General features: G+C 37.9%; 1 protein-coding gene across 1 annotated transcript in view; it reads right to left on the bottom strand.

Annotated features, from left to right (window-relative positions):
* LOC138923694 (collagen alpha-1(I) chain-like) overlaps positions 1–12468 on the bottom strand; it is a 221156-nt gene that overhangs the window by 2479 nt on the left and 206209 nt on the right. The window contains exon 5 of the mRNA XM_070264300.1: positions 712–789. The gene's annotated coding sequence lies outside the window, so the exon portion shown is untranslated. The remainder of the gene's footprint in view (positions 1–711; positions 790–12468) is intronic.

Raw genomic sequence — 12468 nt, 5'->3', positions numbered from 1 at the left:
GTCCACTGATGGATGAATGAATAAAGAAAATGTGAAATACATATACACATACACACACACACAATGGAATATTATTCAGCCATAAAACAGAAGGAAATCCTGCCATTTGTGACAACATGGATGAAGCTGGAGGGCATTATGCTAAGTGAAATAAGGCAGACACAGAAATGTAGACTACATGATCCTGCTTATATGTGGAATCTAAAAAAGTTGAAGTCAGAACCAGAGAATAGGAAGATGGTTGCCAGGGGCTGTGGTGGTAGAGGAAGTGAGGAGAGTTGATGAAATGGTACAGTCAGTTATAAGATGAATAAATTTGTGAGATCTAATATTCATCATGGTGACTATAGTTAAGAACACTGTATTGCATACTTGAAATTTAAGAGAGTAGATCTTGTGTGTACACACATAAAAAGATAACTATGTGAGGTGGTGGATGTGTTAATCATTTTACAATGTATTTGTATATTAAATCATCAAGTTGTACATCTTAAATATATACAATTTTTATTTGTCCATTATACCACAATAAAGCTGGAAAAAACTGAAACATCGAAAAAAATCTATAAAAGCTAAACAAAATTAAAATAAAATAAATGATTACTTAGCCTTATTTGGGTTCAAGTTGATTTCCTATGCTTTTTGAAACTGCTCTTGCTGTCTGAAGTTTTGTACATATTTTTTTATTAGAGATAATAGTACAGTACTTACCTGACATATGAAACACACACACATGTGCACACACACATCTTCGTTTATTCTTTGATCAATAAACATCAATGTCAGTGGCTGGAAAGATAACAAGAGCCAACTGTCAATTATAACCAAATTATTGCAGGGCTCTTCTCTACTTACTGACACTCCTAGAATCATGTCACAGACTCAACCCATGTGCTTACTACAAAATTTCCTTTTCATAAGTACAGAGGAAGCCAGTATTTTCTAGCTTCCCTTGAGTTTTGTTGCAAACTCAAGAGCACACTCTTGTTGCCCTGCCCATTCCCTCAGGTCTCTTTAACCAGTCTGTGTGCCCACACCACAGCTTTGACACACCTTGCTGCTAATGGCTGTCCTTGACCTTCAGACATTTGCTTTGAGCTCTGGAGCTGCCTCACCTTCAGGATGTGGAAATGCCCAGGACTTTTACATCTCTTTTCATCTCACCACACCCAATGGCACAGCCCATCGCTAATGACTGAAATTGCATCCCTGCTTGGCTTTCTTTTCTTGTTTCTCTCATCCATTACTAATTTTTCCTGGGATTACTTCCTAAATAAATCACTTGGATTTAAATCCTTGGCTCAGAGTCTGCTTCAAAGAAACCAACCTAAAGACAGTTACTGAGTTCTGATGAACGACACTGTAAAAAGAAATACATCACCTCTGATCTGAGATATTTAAGAGCCAGTGTGCCTCTTCCATCTCTTTTCTCCTTTGGCAGCAAATTTGGAGGCCATGTTTTGGAAGCATCCTTTATTCTTGAGTCACCATTTGGCGGAGCTTTGCTCCAGAGAACTTCTTGCCCTCTTTAGACTTTTATGATGGATAAGTAAACCTGTATTATGTGAAGTCACTGACATATCAAAGTGGTTTTTTAATTGCTAAAACATAGCCTAGCTATCCTGACTAATAAACACCCTTTTATTACATTTATATATTAATATCTTATTCCCTCTGCTAGTTTTGAAGAAGAGTGTATGTGACTTGGATGTTTTTATATATTCCTTAGTGCTTAGGCATAATAAATGGCCAGGATATATAGAACAGTGGCTGAATGGCTGAGTGGTTGAATGCTCAAATGAATTAATGAAAAAAGAGGAATTGAGGCTATTAAATATATACATAAATGTATATATTTAAGGTATTAATATGTATATATTTAAAGTAGCAGAAATATTCTCACTATCCAGGTAGACTGGCTTTCTTTCCAACGTCAGAAATAATAGTTTGTATAACTCAGCAAAGTCTGTGACCATGGAAAAACAACCTCATAAAGTCACATGGTTTTAGGATAGAACCAATACCCAACTTCTTAGAAATACACTGCCAATTCAAAGTATTTGAGTTAGAAAGTCTTATGAAAAGCTGACCAGATTTGTTTTTTGGATATTATGATATTTTCTTGGCCTCTGATCTTGGGGAAGTGTTGGCACACGGCTCTAGTTCCTGCTCTTTAGATTTGCTTCCTGAATGGAGAAACCCTGGGCACTGTTTCCCTTTGTTCAGGTGGTTAATTATGTTTCAGGGTGGTACTCACAGGACAGAACACTTTTATAGCTACTTGCTTCAATCTGGCCTACTCTGCCAATCCTTGTTCCACTTGTGGTCAGTGAACCCAAACTCGGGAAAGGTTAGTTTCCCACTCAAAGTGCCCACCCAGGCCGGGAGCTTGAATTGAGCATGTGCTTTCCCTGTCAATTTCATCTTTTTCCATTTGCTTATACCCTCCTCTGGTTCTCACTGAGTTGAACCCAGCATGGTTTTCCCTTAGTTAACTGCTGTGTTGTTCTAGGCATTAATATCATTGTCAGCACAGTTGTGCGAACAAGTTTTATTGGTTATTTTGGGCTTCTTCTGCCAGTAGGAAGACTAAGTCTACAATAGCAATCAAATGCCTTGGAGAATCATTCATTCCATGCTTGTCACTTGCCAATTCTATTGAAGAGGATCTCAACTTCCTATTTGAAATAATATTTACTTTTTCTGAATTAGAAAATTAGTAGAACATAAATAAAAAGTGTAGAAAAGAAAATAAATTTAACCCATAACTCTATCACTCAGAAAGAAACACAGTTAAAATTTTGGTATATTCTTCAGTCCTCTTTATTCCTTAGCATTTATGGATAGTTAAACATACATTAACACATATACACACGTACCCAAACTTTTATCTTCAAAATTGGGATTGCAACACATAAGTAATTTTTAATTTAACATCATATTTAAAAATTTCCAAAGTTTTAATTACTGCTACATGATATGATTTCCAATGACTAAAACAATTTCTTACATGGATGAATTACTTTATATGCAAACCATTCACTTTTTGATGCACATATGGAATATTTCTCACTTTTTTCTATTATAAATACTTCCAGATTAACTGTTCTTATATATCAATTTGTGCATACATAATTATTTACTTAAGATCACTTGCTAGAATTGGGTTATCTGCGCAAAACTGTTTAAAAGCTTTTATGTCTCTTGCTTTACTACTCCAGATTTCATTCCGACAAGGTTTTAGCAATATATTTCACAACTTTTATAGCATTAATAATGATTTTTTAACCTTCATTAAATACATCAAAATTAGATGTTATTGTGGATATAATTTTCATCTTTGAAGAATATATTCTTTGTATACTTGAATCTCAGATTCCGTGCCTCCCTTAGATTATCTCAATGTTCTTTCTTCTTCACTTTTCAGTTTTCTTTTCTTCCAAATTGTCTTCTTTTTCTGTTTGTTTTGGTCTCTTATCTTTCATATTAGAGGTTTTCCTAAAATGCCTGATAATCCTGGGTTCTTTACTGTATTTAAGAGAGAAGAGCCTGAAAGGCTGAGTATAAGCTCTGTGCAGGTGATGGGACCTATTGATCTTGAGATTCACGGTAAGATTCTTTGGGCCATTTCTTGGGGCTCCCTCAATGTCAGTCTCTTTAGTTCTCTTCTCTTGGGGTGATCAGATTTGCCATTGGCAAACTCTTTAAATTCCTGCTTAAAAGTTAAGTCCTGCCTGTGGCATTCTGGTAAAAAGGCATGGGGAATGAGGAGGAAGTCTCATCGGGCAGTTTGAGATGTTCCCTTGGTCTCCCAGGTTTTGGATGTTGTTGTTATAGCACACCTGCCTCAACTTTTCCTTGTGTCCCTCAGGTCAGAGATCCTCTCTTTCAAGTTTCCAGAGAGTAAACCTTTAGACATCCAATAGGGTGAGGAAGAGGCAGTTACTCAGGGCAGAGAGTGGGAGAGGAGATCTAGGCAGACAATTTCTTCTCAAGGAGCTCTCATCCAACCTCGCTTTTCTCAGCCACCACCTTCACTTACGGAGGTATCTGTGGACATCAATTCCTGAGTCTTTTGAAGATTCTGTAGAGCAAATCAGGCCAAGGCAAGTCATTCATATGCTTTCCTGTTGTCAAATTCCTGCCGCTGTTGTCTCTACTACTTTCTCTATGCTTGTGGGTTTATGTCTTTTGAAATAATCTCTTTACTGATCTTACAGTTGTGTTTCAGGAGACAGCAATATTGGATGTCACAAAGCCATCTTTGAAGTTAGACATTTCTTTTATAATAGCATATGATAAATTATTTTTAAAAATGTAAATGGGAAGTTTTATAATTTAAAGAGTTTAACTTGTCAACCTTTATTATCATTAGCAATATGATCTGACTTACTTTAGTAATTATTTTGTCTATTTGTACTATCTTCCTATTTATTTTATTTTGTCCTTTGCTTTCTTTTTTCTCTCACTAAGAAAAATCTATTAAGAAAGTCTCTAGACACTTACTTTACTGTGCATATTATTATAAAATCAAATGCTTTAGCAAATCTTTTAGCCTTTTTTTAGGTAAATTAAAAAATTGATAATGTTTTTAATCTTACTTTCTCATCTTTTTTTTTTTTTTTTTTTTTTTTGCTGAGGAAGATTATCCCTGAGCTAACGTCTGTGCCAATCTTCCTTAACTTTATGTGTTGGTCACCACCACAACATGGCTGACCAGTGGTGCAGGTCCATACCCAGGATCTGAACCTGAAAACCTGGGCCACCAAAGCAGAGTGTGTCAAACTTAACCACTATGCCACAGGGCCAGCCCCCAAATTGTACTTCGCCATCTTTGAAAGTGCAGTTTGTAAACATAGACCCAAATGGTGAAGATTTCTTTGAATTATCATTCTTGTGTTAAATGTCTTTTTTGAGAAACCTTTCACCTTTTTATCATTTAACGTACTGTCATTTTACAAACATTATTTAGACTTAATTTTAATTGTTCTTTGGCTTCCATGTGATTTTTTTAATACACAATTTTCTAATTCTTGAGTTTTCCCCTTGATTCATCTCTAGATCAACTAATGGTTCTTCATGCGCCTTTTTCAGGAGTGCTGTTGCATTTTCTGGATTTTGAAAATGATGACACTATCTCTTTGGTGGTTCTATACAGTGTTTTAGCTCAGTATAGAAATTAAGGCTAGCGATTTTCCCTGGAAAAACTCTGTTGACATTCTTTCCTTTTAATACAGTATTCGATTATTGTAGATGTCACTTAGTTCACAAGCTCTGGTGTATAAGAAATAGAACTTTCTTTTCCACAACTCCTTTTGAATTCTGGCTCTCAATCCCTATTCCTTAGGATAGGTAGAAAGTTTAATCCTTCTTGAAATATCCCTCTTAGACTATTCCATAGTTCCACGTACTTAAACATTGTATGTGTGTGTGTCGGGGGGGGGGGGAGGTGACACGTGTCTTGGTTTGCTTGGGACTGAGGGGTTTCCACACATGGGAATTTTCATGCTAAAACTGGGGAAGTCCTAGGTAACCCGGGACATGTGGGTCATCCTACATGTAGACCCTGGTTTTTGCTTCCTGTGGTTTGCTTTTGTGATGACTATTATAGAGGGCTAACAGGCTCTGCAAGTTCAGCTGCTCCCTGCTGCTTCCTCTACTTGTGTGGCACACAGGACCCTTCCACATATCTCCCAGGGATCTTGTGTGCCCAACTGAATAATACAGCTATTTATTTACTTATTTATTTATTTATTGAATGTCCTTTCAGCTCCACAGAGGAACTGCTAAGGAACAAGTTGTGGCTCTCTCTGTCTCTGAATCTATAGCCATCTCTGTATCTCTTCTTCTTCATAGCCTCAGGGCACATCTTCTGAGCCTAAAGACAATCCTTCTCCTTCCTCCATGTTCAAAAATTTATGCCCATTAAACCAAAGAAGCTTTGGCTACATCATAAAATCCTTTAGGTTCTCCTAAGAACTTAAAAATTTGGAAGAAAGCCCACAAAGACTTCTGGCTCATTCCTCTTTTCTGCCCTGCCTTTATGTCTTTCCTGAAATGACTTCCTATGGAGCTGTTTACCTGCTCAACAGGGAAAGGAGAAAAGAAGTTAGCTTCTCGACAAGGCATCCAGCCCCAGAGCTTTGGAGACATTGATTCCCTACCAAGTTTTATCCTCTATGACAAGTCTATTCTATTCATCTTCAAAACATTGGGATCTTGGGGCTGGCCTGGTGGTGCAAAGGTTAAGTTCGCACGTTCCCTTTGGCGGCCCGGGGTTTGCTGGTTCAGATCCTGGATGCAGACCTGTGCACCGCTTGTCAAGACATGCTGTGGCAGGCATCCCACATATAAAGTAGAGGAAGATGGGCACAGATGTTAGCTCAGGGCCAGTCTTCCTCAGCAAAAAGAGGAGGATTGGCAGCAGATGTTAGCTCAGGGCTAATCGTCCTCAAAAAAAAAAGAAAGAAAGAAAAAGAAAGAAACATTGGGATCCTTTCTCTTTGAATTTTAAAAATATTTTTTAGCAGACTATTGGAAGCCCTTTTGAGTTGCAGGTTTAGATTTCTTGTCAGCTTAGCAAAAATGGTCCATTAATCAGCTTCCTGGCTGTGATTTAACTTAAGTTCCAAAGCCCAGCAGACCCAGGTAAGTGTCACTCTTGTTCTTTAGGATCCTTTGGTCCTAATGGATTCTATTTACTTATCTGAACACCTTGTGAAGTCTTTTGCTCTTTCCAGAACAATTTATACAATGAATATAAGAAAATTAAGTTGTTTTTCTGTAATCAGACTCTTCTCTGCCTGGTTGTGCAACTTTACTGTTACAATGCAATCACCCTGTGCTATTCTCTACCTCAAGAAAAAGTGGAGTAGCTTGACTGTCTCTTGGGAATAGGTAACCTGAAGTTAATAGGTGCAAGATTTAAGGATAGAGATTTTTCTTTTTTCTTTTTCTCAATTTTCTTTGATAATAGAAAATCAACCCCATCCAACTGGTGCTAAGGAAGTTTCCTCACAGATCTGCCCGTACAACTCTGCTAGTGCTCACCAGGAAACAGTCCTGGGAAGACAGAATAACACACGTTCCTGCATAGCTGAAGCTGCAAGGCATATAATGTTGCTTTTCCTCTTTCACTGCATTTGAGAGGGCTGTTGGGTACTGTTTGGGTGAGGAATAGAACCTAAAAGTTTGCTGAAGAAAACTTTATCTATGTTGCGTCTGAGTCTAGTCAGATAACGCAAAGTCTTCATCATTCTCACAGAATCCATCTTTTCTGCCCACAAGCACGAGGAATATTGTGACCAATGAGAATGCTGACTTTTTGTCCATGGACATTCATTCACTGCCAAGGTCAGCCCACCCAGTTTCCTGACAATATCTAACATAACCATTCCTATGCCGTGGCTTTACTTCTATTATTGTCAGTTTTGCAACTACATTCAGTGTACATTTGTCTCTAAGTTTATATCCATCAGTATCTGCCACATGCTTTTCATTTCTGATCATCCTTGGGGTTTCATGTTGAGTATTAGAATATTCTGCCACTAGCAATGTAAGATATGTATCTAGGAATTTATTTGCTTGCCTCCCCGATTTCCTGTATTTGCCTTTTCATTCACTTTTTTGGCTTTGACTAGTTCCATGAGATTTTATTTACATTTATTTTAACAGATTTATGCTCAGTTAATCAAAAAAATTCAGCAATAAACCCGAGAAGACTGTTAACAATGATTAAATAAACTTTGTCAGCCATGTTGCAGCTGTCTAGTCATTATACTCTTTGCTTGAATGTATTTATAGATTAATGTCTGCATCACAGCTAGCCAATTGTCAGTGGGTACTCTGGGAGAAAATGATTCAAGGAGAGCCTGTTTCATGTCATTTGTTGTTACTGGAGATTGTTTACCAGGGCTTCTGTTTGGTAGCCCTTTTTGAATCCAGGATTACAATATTAAGACTAAATCGATCATTAAAAACATTTGGACACAGATACAACTCACATCACTGAGCTTCTATAATATAGCAATTCTTCAATTCTCTCTTTGTTTATAACAGATTGAAAATAGGGATATTATTACTCTCTTTTTACTATTGGGAAAGTAGACCCAATGTGGCAAAAGAAATTGTTAAAGTGATTTAACTATTAAGGGTCAAATATTCTGACTCAAGTTTCAGGGTTCTTTTACTGTACTATTGGCTCCCAAATTATTTTGATTATAATACATTTAGGTGCACAAAGTTCGCATAAATCTCCTATTTGCACTTTTCATATTGGTGGAGGAAGGAGGAGCAATTTTGATGAAAACAAAATGTCACAGTCTAAGTGAAACTTGTTCAGGGTGGTTTAAAAACAGAATTTATTAAAGAGCAAGACGAGCAATTGAAAAATATGTCCAACTCAAGACTGACATAAACGATGCCCTGCCTTCTGGAATACTGCTGAATTTCCAATGATGTATGAGTACCACACAATAGCAGCTTCGCAAATGTTGTCTGGGAGCCAGACTTCAGAGTAGGAAAAATCTCACAGTAAATACCAAGGATGAATTAATTTTTGTTTATAGATATTACATTTAGTAAAGCATAATAACTCACTTAAAAAGTGATCCTCAGTTATACATAAACATATATTTGTGTGGAGTCGACCATCATTTGGTCATAAGAACAGAAGAACAAACTCGCATTTTGGATACATTTCTACCCATTGGGTAAACTCTTTCTGCCCACCGGGAGATCCTAGCCCGTACCATGCAAGATCACTGCAGTGCGGGTTTCATGTAATTTTTAAACAATGTTCCTTGGAAGGAAAATATCTAGCTAAATCTATCCCACTGTTTCAACCAGAATAACTTAGCTTTTTGGCAATTTATATATTGGGATTTAGTGAAAGATTTAAATAAGTAAATAAATAAATAAAATGATTATAAAAAAGAGCACAGAATTTTGCACTTCTCACATATTTTAATGGCAAGACAATATCATTATCTTTAATCCACACACTGACGTTATCTGGAAGTCATTTGAGAGGGTGTTTATGTGAGACTGATGAGAGACATCATTATATTTATCTGAATTTTATTTATCAGTAACAAGAAGGCCACCAGCCCTGGAGGTCTAGTGGTTAAGATTCAGTGCTCTCCCCGCTGAGACCCCGGGTTCCAATTCATTTCCCAGTCAGGGAACCACACCACCTGTCTGTCAGTGTCATAATGTGACAGCTGCTGTTACTGTCATGCTGAAAGCTGTGCCACCAGTATTTCAATTACCAGCAGGGTCACCTATGGTGGAAAGGTTTCAGCAGAGCCTCTAGATTAAGACAGACTAGAAAGAAGGATCTGGCCACTCACTTCCGAAAAAACGGTCCATGAAAACCCTATGCATAGCGGAAGAGCACTGTCTGATATAGCACTGGAAGGTGAGAGGATGGCGCAAAAACACTGCACAGGGTTCTGCTCTGCTGTGCATGGGGTCACTAGGAGTTGGAATCGACTCCATGGCACTAAAAACAAAAAAAAGTAAGAAACATGAAAACACATATGTTTTCAAAAACTAACGTTTCAAAAGTTTTAATGAGAAACTTAAACCTGCTAAATGAACGTAGCATTTTTCTGTCAGTTTTGATGCTTGAAATGGCTACATGCGATAATTTCGACTGATAGAAATTTTGAACAGGTGTAAAATTGATTTCAATTTTGTTATCTCCTGCAGTCATATCTGTAACCCGTTCACAGCCCTCTAATAAGCCATGGGATATCGGCTGTAAAACGGTGTACTGTTTCGTGTTCCCTGGCCTCAAATTGGTATTCTCTTGGAACATTCTCTGTCCTTTAATACTTTGCAGTTTAATAAAGATAGTGTGGAAAGCAGACCATGGAGAGTCTTAAAGGGAGTTTATAGGTCTGTTATAACCCTCAATGCAGTTCTTCAATCCCCTGTATGTTTTTTTTTTCCATTGATACCAGGTTTTTCTTTAGCTCTGGCTTTTAAAAGATATTTACAAACATCTGTTGAGCATTTAGTATGTACTAAAAATTTATCTCAGTGCTTTGTGTATAAACTAATTACCACAAACTTATGTCAGATAGGTAGTATTATTGCACGAATATTGCAAGGAACCTCAAGAACAGTGTGTCCAAGGTTGCAGACCCAGGCCGCGGGGCTCAGCATTTGTTCTCATAACCACAGACTCTCATACTGTTCCGTAACCACATATTCTTCTGCTTGAAGCCTTCCGAGGATGAGAAACGAGCTCACTGTAGAGATACCCGTTCTTTTTTCGGACATCTCTTATATTTACACCTACTTTTCTTCATGTTGAGCTGGTATCTGATTCCTAATAATTACCAAAGTCTGGCTTTCCCCAAAAGGTAATGCAAACAATGCCTCACTGAAGTCTGCTTCAGGGCTGCTCTTGAGGAATTTGGAGACAGCTCTTCAAATTGCAGTTTCCTCTTCTCCAGTCTCCTGTTATTTCTCGTGCAAGGTCCTTGAGTCCATTCACCTCTCCAACAGTTCTGCAGGTGTGAATAGTCCTTTAAAGTATGACACCATAACTTTAGCCTAAACTTCCAGAGCATATACTAACTCCTCCATTCAGAGGGATGAACTACCATTGATGAAAAATCAGATTAGCACTTTGGCAGCCTCTTTACAACGTTGACACCAATTTCACATGGATAGGAAGGAAGGACCAGAACGCTTATCTTGGATCTTTTGGTTTATAGGGGTTTTATCACTCCATAGTAAGGGGGTCGGTGATGGATGTTAAGGACTGTGGAGTTCCTCATTCTGGGTTCTGTCATGATGCTCCCTATGAATGACTCTACACTTTCAAGCACTACCTTGCAAACATCGGTGACATCCGGCATCAACTAAGTCAGTGAGAGAAATAGTGTGGCTATAGTGGGAGGCGATCAGCCAAAACAAATTAAGGGAGAGATGAGAGACTGTGAGACTGAAGGCTCGTTTGAATTTGGAGTTGAAGGAGATCTGCCTGAGACAAAACCAGTGCATGAGACAAATTAAGGAACTAAAATATTTGGAAATGTGCTCTTGGAATAATAGAAGACTTCGAGGTCTGGCTTTTAACTAGGGCCTGGAATTGGTGGTTCTTTGGTCTAAATGAAATATTCAGTCATGACAAACTGAACAAATATGGTTAAGTCATGTTCAGGAGAGTTTGACTTATTCTTAAACTCTTAATTCCCTGAAAACAGAGTATACCATTCTAACACTGTGAATTTAATGATAGGAGTTTATTTTTCAAAACATTCTTGATAATTAAGTCAGAGTATGCATAAACAATCTATAAAGAGAATGACTGTATTGGGTTAGAAAATCTAGAATTGTATCCCCGCTCTGCCACTAGTTATTTAATCTCTCTCTGCTTTAATTTTCTCCTGTGTAAATTGGGGTAAATATACTTATTTCACAGAATTAAATGTGATATTTCACAGGAAAATTATTTGTAAAGTATAACCTACTATTCAAATGTCAGCTATTATGGTTAATATTTATGACACAATTTGTATTTCTTTTTTTGGGGAGCGGGGTTGAGAAATATTGGACCTGAGCTAACATCTGCTGCCAATCATCCTCATTTTCCTTGAGGAAGATTGGCCCTGAGCTAACATCTGTGGCAATCGTCCTCTATTTTGCATGTGGGATGCTGCCACAGCATGGTTTGATGAGTGGTGTGTAGGTCCACTCCAGGATCCAAACTGGCAAACCCCAGGCTGCCACAGCGGAGCATGTGAACTTAACCACTATGCCACTATTCACATTTCTTAAAGATTCTTTTCCGTGTATGATGTTCATCAACATGGTATATGAGTTTTAAATTAGGACTCTCCTAAAAATGCTCTTTATTCTTGCATTCGAGATTGGTAGCCAACCACCAAACTCTTTCTTCTCTTCTTCCATAGCAATAGAATTGTAGTTGATACAGTTCCCAGACTTCCTTACAGTTAGAAGTGGCCGGATGTCTCAGTTTTTGTAGGTGAAAGTGATGTGTGCCACTTCCAGGACAATTTCTTAAGACCGGACAGTGCCTCCTGAACTTTTCCTTGACTGCTCACCAGCAACAACTTGGACATGGTGGCAACACATGAGGAAGACAACTTAGAGGATAGTGGAGAAAAATGTGAACGAAATATAGGTCTCTAAGTCACCCTGTGGGCCAAAGGGACTGGGGGCTGCCTGATACCCTGGAAGCCCCACCCTGTACTGCTTTGGGTAGAGAAATAAACTGTAGTTTTGAAGCCACTGAATCTTCGATGCCTGTTTGATACAACAGTTTAGTCAATCTTAACTAATAAAAATTATACCTATGATATTTTGAGATATTTCCTTGTTTTCTCTATGATCACAGAAAACACATTGGGGAAAATTGAGCAATGTCTCAAGTGATAGAAACACTCAAATTGTCAGCATGGAACCAATAGCATTGATAACCTACTACCGGTT

Source organism: Equus caballus, chromosome 4 (assembly GCF_041296265.1).
Source record: "Equus caballus isolate H_3958 breed thoroughbred chromosome 4, TB-T2T, whole genome shotgun sequence".
In the NCBI taxonomy this organism is placed as follows: domain Eukaryota; kingdom Metazoa; phylum Chordata; class Mammalia; order Perissodactyla; family Equidae; genus Equus; species Equus caballus.
This window is presented reverse-complemented; position numbering and strand designations above follow the sequence as displayed.